The sequence below is a fragment of the Oreochromis niloticus genome, linkage group LG22, assembly GCF_001858045.2.
Source record: "Oreochromis niloticus isolate F11D_XX linkage group LG22, O_niloticus_UMD_NMBU, whole genome shotgun sequence".
NCBI lineage: Eukaryota > Metazoa > Chordata > Actinopteri > Cichliformes > Cichlidae > Oreochromis > Oreochromis niloticus.
In genome coordinates, this window is record NC_031985.2 from 5,689,360 (window position 1) to 5,702,436 (window position 13,077).

The 13,077-nt window shown below is 38.4% G+C and overlaps 1 protein-coding gene across 1 annotated transcript in view; it reads left to right on the top strand.

Annotated features, from left to right (window-relative positions):
• cacng6a (calcium channel, voltage-dependent, gamma subunit 6a) overlaps nucleotides 1–13,077 on the top strand; it is a 45,232-nt gene that overhangs the window by 11,783 nt on the left and 20,372 nt on the right. The gene's annotated exons all lie outside the window — the stretch shown is intronic.

Below are 13,077 nucleotides of genomic sequence, written 5' to 3' on the forward strand. Positions count from 1 at the left end.
CCAACCAATCAGTGACAATTCAGACAGATAAAGTCCTACATGCCTTGACTGGCTGGTTCTCAGGACTCCTAATGGTGTCCTTAGTGTACTCAACAACAGCAACAACAAACTAAGTGACGGTATTGAGCAGTTTTGTAGATGTTTTCGAAAGAAAATGCATGTGTCTAGGACACAGTTATCTCACCTCTAATACAGGGGGCCTGTCATTGCCCATTTACCCTTTCTCTTAAAAGTAACACAAGTGCTCCAAACTATCCTTAGAAAACTGTAGCTGCACTGCATACAAAACAATGGAAGATCAAAGCAGAAGAACACAGTAGGAGCTGTTGTTGTCATCATGGCCGCAGGCAGTCTGAGGGCTGTACGATGAAGAAATATTAATAAGCGAGGACTGTTGAGCCCAAAGGCAGTGTTTTGAAGGTGGCTCTGGTTTTACCTTTTTGCCTGGCTGGATCACCATGATGAGCTAAGCTGAACACAGAACCTGGAGCACGTTATGTTTGGAGGACAGAGGTTAAAATTTGCTGAAACTGCCACATCTCGAGTGATTCATGTCAGGAGGACATGTTCTGCGTGTGAAGGGATTTGTACTTGCATAGCTTGTTGCCTGTGAAAAATACAGCTGAGTGAGACTGCACAGTGAAGGTACAGCAGCACAGTCTGTGTGTACTTTTATTTCATAGTCAGAGGAATTTGCAGTCTTTCGGATTCAAATGTATATATATGATTTATGCTTTATAATGTTATGAGTATCATATAGTGAGGAAGCACTGAATAACCTATAATGTTCAAATGTATAAAGTTGAAAGTTCAGCCGCCTTGTTAGAAATACACTAACATAAACTCACAAGAGCTGGAGAAATATCTTTGGGAACTGGTGAACGCGTGAACTGGTGAATCTGGAGACTACTCATTGTTAGCGAGTGGAGAGTTGAGGATATTCAGGAGGGGTTTAGACTTGAGCTGCTGCTCCTTCACATCCACAAACGGCTCAGGATGAGTTTCTGGGGCAGACCTGGGACATGCTGGACAGATGTTTGTCATTGGGAATGCCTTGGTGTCTACCCAGAAGAGTTGGTGGAGGTGGTGGGGACGGTGGAGGTCAGTGCTGTGGAAAAAGTGTGGCTGGATGGAATTCACATGATTAATGATTTTCTGCCAGCACTGCTCTCTTGCCCTGTTTGCAGCACCTGTGTTGGCTTTCATCATTATATATTTACAGCCTGTTCTTCATATGGCTTTTTCACCTGTTCGTCTGACAATGGCTCTGACTAAAGCTGTCACCTTGGAGAGGTCGTTTTGCACTGAGGAAGCCAAATGACATGTCAAAGCCACCATTTATGTGAGCATGCACAGAATCTGAAGCATAGAGCCTGGACCAGACAAGGAAGGTTGTGCTGAACTTGCTTTCTAGCATGATGATGGCACTGGAAATTAGGAACAGATTGCTAATCAAAACAAACACAAAGTTTCTTTAAACGCACAGGAAGAGTGAACAAAGCTGTGCTGAAAAGCAGAACATTAAAGACAGACCAAGTGTAAAAAATGCAGTGTGGCTTTCAAAACTCTCTGATTTGAATTAACCATGACTTATAACACTGTTTGAGGAATAACCCATAGTAATAGAGTGTAGTTACAGGCTCTGACAAAAGAACAAAGTATTAATATGTTAATGTTAGATCATATTGTCCACCTGTAGTGAGAGCTCACTGTGTACTTGCAGATGTGGGTGGAGTGTGGTAGTGATAGTAAGAACAAAAGTGTGAAAGTTAAGTGAGTCTAGGAAAAGAAAGTGAGGACAAACTGTAACAGTTCTTGTGTCTGCATTGTATTCTGGTCTATTTTCTGAACCTGCATGTGGGTGTAGAGAAGCTTTCTGTGCTTCTTTGGTGGATTTCTCCGGGTATGATTTTGAACGATGCTGCTTAATGTTTGTTCAAAAGGCAGATCTTTCTTTCTGTTGCATTCTCAGAGGCTGCTTTTAACCCAGTGATGAACACTCTTTGATAAGTATCATCACTCATATTGTAACCAGCTCAGTTTTGCATCAGGCGATCTCTGTGCACTGATATCGGCATATGAACATACATAATAATGTAGGCAAGGGACAAGACTGTTGATGCCAGAGGCCAGGTGCTTTTTAGTGCGACTTTTATAGAGTCAAAGAAGAAATCCCATGGCCAAAATATAATTCTGAAAACAGGCCACAGTCTGAACACCATTAAAATTCCAGTTATTTCTTTAAATTTAATTTATCTGCATTGTTAAACTGCTGCACAGAAGAAAAATCTTGGCCTGTATACTGAGCGGCTGTGCCAGAATTCTGAAAACACTGACCTTTGTCTCCATCAGAAGATAGATGATGGGTTTCAAGGCTGTAAAACAGCTGAGGCTATAATAAAGATGGTTTTTCTCTTCCTAAGCTCAGTATAAAAGCTACAGCAAAGTATTTGATCCCACCGTTTCTGGTCCCTAACACCTGACACACTGTAGTAAGGGGCTAAATCTTTTTATATAAATGTTTTAATTGTTAGAATTGTATCTGTTTATCAAATGTTCAACAATCACATTATAGATGTTTACATAAATAAGTGTACAATGTAATCCAACCTGAAAAGACCACCTAAAATCAGTGAGAATAAGCTCTGTGGGGGAAAAATATTTATTTATTTTTAGCAAGCTTACACATTATCAGCATAATTAAAATGCTAATGTTAGGCCAAGCTTCTGTGTTATGATCCCCTCCTGAATTTGTAAGTTTGCTATTTACAAAGAAATTAACAGTCTCTAATTTTTATGGTAGTTTCATTTGAATGGGGGGAGACACAATATCAAGCAAAAATTGAGAAACAAATAGAAACACAGTACATAAAAGTTGGAAATTGATTTGCATGTAATTGAGCGAAACAAGTATTTTATCCAAAAGCAAAACATTGGCAAAATATTGGTCAGTACAGCATTAAGGCGTTCTTGTAGTTGGTACCAGGTTTGGACACGTCTCAGGAGGAACTTTGACCTGCTCGTTTTGATAGAAACTCTCTAAATCCTTCACGTTTCTTGACTGTCACTTAAAAAACTTGAAGCTTCAGCTCCCACCACAAATTTTCTGTTGGACTGAGGTCTGGAGACCAGTCTACAATGTCATGTAGTCACTTGTCTGTAAAAGTACTCTGTAGGACAAAATCAAACATTAAACATGAAAAAAGCTTCTCTTAATGACATATTTTGGGGGTGAAGCAGAGATAAAAGAATCATTCCATTAAACAAAACAAAATCATTTATGTAAAATCCAATAATTGACTTTTTATTTTTAGAGAAAATATTTCCCTCTAGTTTCTCATGTTTTCTGCTTTTATTAGTTTCAGATTTGTGGACGAGTCTTCAGGCAAAAAATGTGAGTCCATTTTTAGAAATAATACAACCTAATAAAATCTGCTCATAACATAGAACTCATAATCTAACTTTGTAAACCTTGTGCAGTGCTTGTCACCCTAAGTGCACACTGGTGAGCAGTTACTTTATCCCAGAATGTGAAAATGTTGGAGAAATTAACATATAATTCTTTTTTATGTTAATTCATGTTTACAGCTCTGTTTAAAACTGTGATGTTGTCCACGAGTCTGTGCTGAGATCACACCAGTAAATTTGACAGCTTACCTTCAGGTCTGGACTGTTCCTCAGCCTGTAAGCATGTTTCATAAGCCTGTTTCAAGCTGACCGGCTTGCAGTCAGGCAATCTAAATCCAGGTCTTTTTCCCTGCCCTGACCCCTGTTATTCTGGTTATGGCATCACAGACACAGAGACAGCCAACAACCGCTTAAATGTTATTATTGTAACCTTCAGATTAGGTCATATATGATTTGTTCCAACCATAGAAACAAGCAAAAAAATACACAAACAACATAAACTGCCAAAATGTCAAAGGTGGGTGCCCATTTCTCAAAATAAAGAAATAAATAATACCCCAAATATATAATTAAAATTGTCATTGTTATAAAACATTAAAAAATTTTGCTCTAATAACAAATGACACTGACTTGAATCAGTCATGTTCTAGGCTTTTCATGAAGATGGATACTTGAATATATTTTATATAAGTATCTGTTAAATCTGATTTATTTATTTGTTTTCTTTATTTGTGTAAGTTAAGATATTATTCAGATGCTGTATGCAACATTATAATCACAACAACGACAAAAAACACAAACAAAACTGTTAAAAGATGCATAAACATGTCATGTTTGAAAGTGTAAGTAATCGTCTAAGTTTATAATACCCAAAGGTTATTAACTTCAACCACAACAAATCGACTCTTAATTACCATCTTAACAGGCTTTAAATGGTGCAAATCTTTTAAGTCAGGGTCTAGAAAGCCTCTTTGAATGCACTTACTGAAAAGGCAAAACTGCACCTTGGCACATTTCCTCACTGCTGCAGGTTTAAATCCTGTGATTCAACCTAAAGATTTTCAATTTCATCAGGTCATTTCAATTTCAGGTAAGTACATCTCCATAAGTTTTCAGTAAATTGCAATATTATAGACTCACTTGTTTTTATCTTTCATATCTGACATTAACTCTAAATCATCCCCAACTTCTGCTTTTTTTTCTTTTTTCTTGTTCTGATGTATAAGAAGAGATCCCAGTGACACAAACTGAAGACAAAACTGGTCATTACTTTCTCACACAGGGCCAGGCAGGTTTGGATACTTTATTAATCCCTAAGGGAATGATGTGGGTTACAGATGCTCCAAGACAGTAACAGACTAAAGTATTTGAACAATACAATATGTTACAGAGTTTACAAATTTAAAAAATAGCACTAATATATACAAATCGCTCAATTAGAAATATCAAGGATAACAGAGGTGATTATAAATAAATATCAAGAATAAATGACATGTTTATAAATTTCATTTAGTACTTACAGGTTTTAGATGATTGAATAAATTTCAATATACAAAGATCACTGAAGTAAGTGTGAAATATATGCAACAAAAAAAGGAAGTGAACTAATACTTTTTAAGATAAGCTTATGATAAAAGATATGTAAGACGGACACAATTAGAACCCGTAAGGAGACAGTTGCTTCTCTTCTTGAGACACGGCATTTACGACAGACCCATAAATATCCCAGTGAGTAGTACAGCTGCACACATAAAATATCGACTTGACACCACAAACAATTAGGGTCAACTCCAGTTTGGAACCAGGTTGCTGTTAAAGGAACTGCAGTTTCTGGCACACTTAGAACTCCTGACCACAACCACCACAGAGGAGCCTTAAAGGGGAATCCACAGACGACTGCTTTGTTGTTGATAGTTAGTTGCTAGTGAATGTTGTATGTTCTGGTTGTCTAGGAAACCCTTTAGTTTATTTAGTGGCCATTATAAATCAGTAAACAGTATCCTGCACAATCACTGATAGTCAGTTCAATCGCTCCTCTGGAGGTTGACAAAAGTTTAACTTAGGAGCTCCCCATCAGCACGTTTTCTGCCTGCTGAGGCAGTCGCAGGTTTTCATCAACTTTCTATATAGATGCCCCTTAATGGAGCAGATAGTGTTAATATTATTATTAATATTATTGATATTGCAATTACTGTACACAAATTGCCACAACTACAGTCCATATATGACATGCGTGTGAGGTCCATTGATTAATTTCACTCTCTTTCTCTGATATTGTAATCTGCATCCACTGACAAATACCACTACATATATTCACTAGTTTTAAATAAGATAGCTTCTCTTTTCTGTAATCACATGCAAATCACCCTTGGAGATGATAAATTCTCTGAGTAGGACTGTGTAGGATCACAAATAATTAAACTAGCTGAGTGCCTATCTTGAAAAATTGCACTATTTTTCATGCCAACTGCCTTTTCTCGCTCTCTTTCTAGTGCTGTTGAGTGACGGACGTCAGAATATTATTTTACTCCCAAATGCATTCATGCCAGAATGAAACAAAGCTCTTCATGTGGTAAAAGCATTTCAGTCAGTGTAGGACTGACAGATACATAATAGTTTTCAGAATGAGATAAGTACGTATTAAACGCAACCACACAGGAATGAAACTATGAATAAATTTGAATATTTCTGTGCAAAGTGTGGATTAGAAAACTTTGCAATCTGATAAAACATTTGATTGACAGTTTGAGAGCTTGCAGTGCCATTTCCGAACAAATGCCCTACGTAATAATAATCTGTATTAAGCTATGAGACAGCAGACCTGTAAAACTTTATTTAACCAAAAATGACCGTATTGGTTAGAAAGCTGAATCATAGACTCAGACAGCGAGAGGTCGAGTTCACTAGATTGATTAGATCAGTGGTTCCCAAACGTTTTTGCTAGGCCTCCCTTTGTTTTACAAGAAAATCCCCCCCCCCCGCACAAACACATCCTCCAACCACACACACCCATATTTTTTTTCAAATTCCATTGCACTTTATTCCACACCTCAAACCTTTTGTAAACAATTAAACAAATAAAAGTAAACTGCAATAAATTAAAGGTTGCAATAAAACAAACCACTTAACAAACCATCTATTATGGTGTAATTATTTTACGTATAGTTGTTTTTTTGTTGTTTACTGTGTAAGAATATTCAACACTGCTATTAATACATTTAAAAAAGTGTTTGTGAACTAAAAATCAAGAATGTGGGATACTGTTTGTCTGTGATTTGGAGAGCCCAGCGCTGCTCCCGACGCAGGGGAAACAAATTCTGACAGGGTTACCTACCTTGGCACTTGTGCAGGTGAAGCCAAAGGGAGGATATGCTTCACCATATTTTCTATTTTCTAGTCTTTGGCTTGGGAGGAAGTTGGTTTGAAAGCATATTTGTCGATGCTTCATCTTCTGCTTTGCGTTTGTGTGGGAGCCCCGTCAAAGACCTCTCCATTATGCTAGCAGTGTCCAAGCATTCTTTTTCTTTCTATTCATACCCTGGCCCCCACAATGGCTCTGCGCCCCCTCTAGGGGACGCGCCCCCCACTTTGGGAACCACTGGATTAGGTGGAGCTGAGGCTTAGCAGGCAGTTACTGGCTATAGTTGCACATAGCCAGAGTCTAACTTTAAGGCTTATTGCATAAGCGAAATGGTGACTAAGTGTATTAAGGCAGTGCATAAATGTAAACTGATTTGAATTTCATTATTTTATTTTATTTGAAATGACTTAATTATATTAAACATACATACAATTTAAGGCAGGTGCACTACCATAAAATCAAGTTTACAGGACCAAATAAATAATTATAGTTAAATATAATTATACTTTACTTTTCTGGTAATTTAGCTGAAAAAACAAAACAAAACAATATTTAGCTGTACTTTTGAGCTGTGAGCCATATTATGGAGTATGTAGTGGTTTAATTTAGGGGTAGGGGTGGCTGTAGCTCAGGAAGTAGAGCAGGCCACCAACTGATCGGAAGGTTGGTGGTTCAATCCCTGGCTTCTCTGCATGTCAAGTATCCTTGGGCAAGATACTAACCCCAAGTTGCTCTCCGATGCATCCATCAGAGTATGAATGCGTGTGAATGTAGTTAGGCAGCACTAAGTATAGAGAAAGTGCTTGTGAGATTGGGTGAATGTGGCATGTTGTATACAGAGCTTTGAGTACTCTGGGAGAGTAGAAAAGCGCTATATAAGAATCAGTCCATTTACCATTAAAGTCTAAATATTTGACAGGAATACAGCCACATTATGTAAATGAGTAAGCAATTAGAAGTCTTTCAGGAGGTAACTTAGTTTTCCAGCCTGAAGTTCTACCTTGGCAGGATACAATGTCCTGCAGCAGGAAGCAGCTTCCTTAAGCGAGTGCCATTTCTACTGTGGAGTGTTTGCTTAGTCGTTTGGTTTTACTGTGCTGTATGTGTCAAATTAACATCCACATGAATTCGCTGTAAGTGAGATCATCACTTAACTTCTCACTACTTTTAATAATGTGGCTGACTGGTGTGTGTTTAAGTTTAAGTGACAAAAACATTTAGCAGCTGTAGGAATTGTGACAAGATAAAAAAGAAGCTGTCAGATGACATTTGCAGTACCATCAAGTTGAGAAGGCTGAGAGACAGTAAACTGTTTCCCTTAAGTAAGGATCACTCAGTAGAGTGGACCAACTGTGTATTGTGGCAACCATGGGGTCCTTAATAATAATAACAATAACACTAATAATAATAATAATGATAACTCCGATTTATAGCACTTTTCAAGGAATCCAGGGTTGCTGTGCACCAAGGCATCAGGGCATAGATGACATTTCACGTGCTCTTTGAAAATGCTCAGATATGATGTTGGAGATTAGAGGGCAGTCTGTCCCAGACAATAGGCTCAGCAGCACTAAGGGCTCTGTCTCTACAGGACCACATTCTGGTGTAGGGGGTTGAAAAGTAGGTACTTGTGGGAAAGGGAGCATCCAGGACATGGCATAGGGAAGGAAAAGCTCCAATAAGAATTACTGACCAAATCCTTTTTTTTTTCCAAGGCTTTGAAATGCTCGTATGCAGCATAAAGAGATTAAACAAAGAACGCGGTAAAAATGTGCAACATCTTTAAAACTCTGCTCAGCGTATCTTTAGAAAGAAGGTCAGTGTCTGAATGTCATGACCAATGAAAGAGCTTCGTTTTGTTTGAGTATAGTTCTGCCATAAGAACTGTAAAACATCATCAAGCAAGTGGAAGAGTGCGTTAAAATCATGATTTGCACTGTGACATGCAGGTCACCAATGACGCACACGGATGATTATGTCTAATTGTCATTTGGACAATAACAACTGAAAATGAAAGAGAGCTGATGATGGAGACAGCGCACAGATAAACCACAAGGTTACAGAGAGACTGAAGAACAAAGAACATAGGCTGTGTATACTACTTAGTTTTGCCTGCCTTGATTTGCATTTGGGCTATGAGACCTAAAGGGAGAGGGAGATTATGGAGAAGGTTGGACTTGATTAGATCCATCATGTTCATTTGTTTCTTCAAAATAAGAATTTTCATCTTTTCAAACTTCATATCTTTGCCCATTTCTTTGTTGAGGCAGTGGCTGTTAAAAGAACACAGAAACACAGAAACCTCAGAATCCTGATTCAGTGGAGCAGCCATCAGACACAACACTTCCTTCACTGTGGTAATATACAGATTGGCTACATATACAGGAATCCTGTTCAAATCAATGCCAGTGAGATATTTTGGCCAAGAACTATTTTAGTACTGCGTTCCTGGAGCCAGCGTTGTGAATACAGTTGAGCAGATTCCAAACTCTCTCATTACTTTAAATGTAATTGTCTATATCAGTTACATTGCCCTAAACAAACGTAGAGGACAATGACTAACGCCAGTACCAAAGGTGTCTTCCTCGTCTTAAAAAGATATGTCACTGGGGTTCACATGAAGACTCGCATGAAGGACAACAAGAAAGCTCGACTGGCGTACAAAAAATATTTTTAGTGACGTTACAAGTGAAAGAACAGCAACTAAAAGCACAGCGGGGAAGATCCAGGATGCGTCCAACAAATAGGCAAACAGAAGAAGAAACTAACAGGAATCAAAACCTACACTCAAACTTTTCAGAGTCACAAAGGGGTAAGCAAGGAGAAGTTAACAAACCAGCTGACAAAGGAGACACAAGACTAAATATAAACACATGGGAATCTCATAGGGAGGAACTGACAATCACAGGGGCGTGAGACAAAAAAAAGTCAGCGAAGCAACTAGATGCAAAAAGAAAGTGATTACCAAAATAAAAGTGACTATAACCACACAGACACAAACAATGAGAGACACAGAGAGATTCTCCCAGGAGACAAAAGAAAATTAAAAAAACAGCAGAGACACAAAGAAGGGAGAGAACTAAAGATATGTTAAGCTTTTAAGTGTCTGTGGCTGCAGTTCAGTTTCCAATTAAATAACATGCTTATGATAATTTAAAACCTTTTTTAACCACTGCAGTCCTGTGGAAAACTTAAGTGAACCCCAAGATTTATAGTTTGTAGAACCACCTTCAGAAGCAAATAACTTGAAGGGATTATTATTATTTTTTTTAATCAAGGGCAACACTGTGGTTAGCACTGTTGCTTCAGAGCAAGAAAGTCCCCCATGTGGCCTTTCTGTGTGGAGTTTGTATGGGTTATCTCCAGGTATTCCAGACACCTCCCACAGTTCAAACACATACACTTGGTGGGGTAAGGTTAATTTGTTATTCTAAACTGCCCATGTGTGTGAATGCAAGTATAAATGGTTTTCTGCCCCTTCTGTGCTAGCTCTGCAACAGAGTGGCTACCTGTCCTGGTCGTACCACACCTCTTGCCCGGTGCAGCTGAGATAGGCTCATGCCCCCGGTGACCCTAAATCGAATGGATGGATAAATTGACTTTTTGCATGTTTGTGGACGTATTTATGCTCATTATTTTTTACATTGTTGCTTCAGTACATTGAGGTTTTCCAGCATTAGTTAATGCACAGCTCTCCCCAAACTTTCCAGTTCAATAGCACTGAAGTCTATTGGGCCATTGCAACACCTTAATTCTTTTTTTTTTTCAGCCATTTTGTTGTCGATTTTTTGCCCTGCTTGAGATCATTTTCATGTTGCATGATTCAATGTTGGTTGAGCTTCAGCTGTTTGACTGAGAGCCTCAAGTTTGACTAGAATATGTTGATAATTGACTGTAAGGTGTGCAGGTCCTGTGACTGCAAAATAAGCCCAAATCATCTGTCACAGTCTGGCAGAGAAGCTGACTGTGTGGGAGTGAGAAGGTGGACCCAAGTGCAGGGAAGGTGAAGAGACAAAACTTGGTGTAACAAAAACCAAGCCATTTATTAAGGCTGGCAAAAATAATACAAACAAAGGGCAAGGGCGAAAACTCAACCTAAACTGGGTAAACTAAGGCTAAACATATGGCCTGCATTTGTATAGCGCTTTACTCAGTCCCTAAGGACCCCAAAGCGCTTTACACTACATTCAGTCATTCACCCATTCACACACACATTCATACACTGGCGATGGCAAGCTACATTGTAGCCACAGCTGCCCTGGGGCGCACTGACAGAGGCGAGGCTGCCGGACACTGGCGCCACCGGGCCCTCATATTAACCATGGAACATGAACATGAACATGAACATAGAAATCTAACATGGAGACTTGGCATGAATTCAAAACCCTGGAAACAATGCATGGATGGGAACAAGGCAGGATAACAGAAGATCAGCCAACAAATGAATGAAAACACACAGGAGGTGATCAGGGGAAGTGAAAACACAGCTGATTAGAATGAACATAATGATGCCACAGGGGAAGTGAAACTAAACACAATGAACATGGGACACCAGACCCCTTCAAAATAAAACAGGAAACATAAGACAGGCAGACATGAAACATTTGAAGGGCAAGGGTGACTTAAACACAGGGGTTGAAGATACAAGCAGAATCTAATAAACAATTAACTATAACTATATAAGTCAACATAGGAAAAATAGAAATGAACTTAGATAAGCTAATGAACTTAAACATAAACCATAAACATCAAAATATATTAAAACTCAAGACGCAGGGTTAAATGACCCAGGAACCAGTAAATGAACCAGAATAACAGTGTTCGAGATACCCGAACTTGGGCAGGCTCACCCTCAGTGGTTCACACACCCTGATGTATCCTCTTCTCCCATCGTGTTGGTGTAATCTCATTAGACCTCACTGCAGTACACAAGTTCACGGTTCAGGGTCCTAACTCCCTGCATGCCTTAAGGATCAGAGCAGCTTAGTTTCACACCCTTCACCCTTCTCTCCCTATAGACCTCTCTGCCAGGTACTGCCACCTTTTGGTTGAGGTCACTACTGCACATGGGACATATACGCATGCAGGTTTCCTTTAATAATACATGACTACATTTATTTCATCAAGTACCGTTATTTAAAACTAATATTATGCTAATAAGCTGGTAGCGCTGCACCAGAAGGTCACAGAAACATATCTCATGATTGGCTGGGTGAACTGGGAGAAGAAAATGAATAAGTAATATCTCCTTTCCCTTAATGCTGAGTATCCACTGTCCTTGAACAAAGCTCTGAGTCTTCTGTAATTCCAACTGAACTCTCTAAAGTTTGCTGTGCAAACCTTTTCCAATTTCAAGAAATGGTAGAATAAAAAAGTCAAGTGAGGAAAGTCAAACAAAGCAGTATTATTTAGTGAGTTCTCTGACCTTTGCTGGGATTCAGAGATTCTTTTATTGTTACCATATAACCTGCCTTATGATAAATGCATTAATAACATGTTTTACAGTATTATTTTATCAGTAATATTTCTTACAGGGTTCATATTGCATTGAATATATTTGTCATCACATTCATTCTATTCACAGGTTGAGTTCATTCTATACACATTGCATATCTGTGCTTGTTTAGAGTTGATGTTCCATCCAAGAGGGTTTTAAGCTTCACTGGTGAGAGTGTCCAGGTGATACATGTTGAGGGAAGATGAGAACATAGCAGGTTAATTGCATGCATGCTTACAATACACTTATACATTTGAATTAATGTTGATTTGAATTAATGTTGTCTTGATGTGAGATTTTAATATTTAATATTCATTTAGATTATGCACATTTTTTTTTACATATTTTGGAGAATATTTTGGAGAATTGTTACATATTTTGGAGAGCATGTGACATATTCTGGATATGTCACATGCTCTCAACATGTGACATATCCAGAGCATTTCAGATCATTATTGTGTCTCATTTAAAATCACAGTCTGTATTAGTACTGGTAAAGATGAGTTTAAAATGATTAAAAAAATGCTGTATCAATGATAATACCTGTCCACAGCTTATTTAGGCGTATACACCACCATCATCTTTGCTTTTGGATTCTCTTGATGACCTTGGTTAAATGGCTTTAACCTTCATGCTTTGACTGTTATGGATGCTATTACTCCGATTAAGACCAAAATTATCTGTGGAGGGAAAGGTCACCTTGGAGGAATGATTTAATGGTTAGAACTCAGAAAAGGGAGTGCAGACATTGTGAATGTAGGTGGAGGAAAATTAAATTGCAGGTTCATTGCAATAATTATGAACAAAGTCT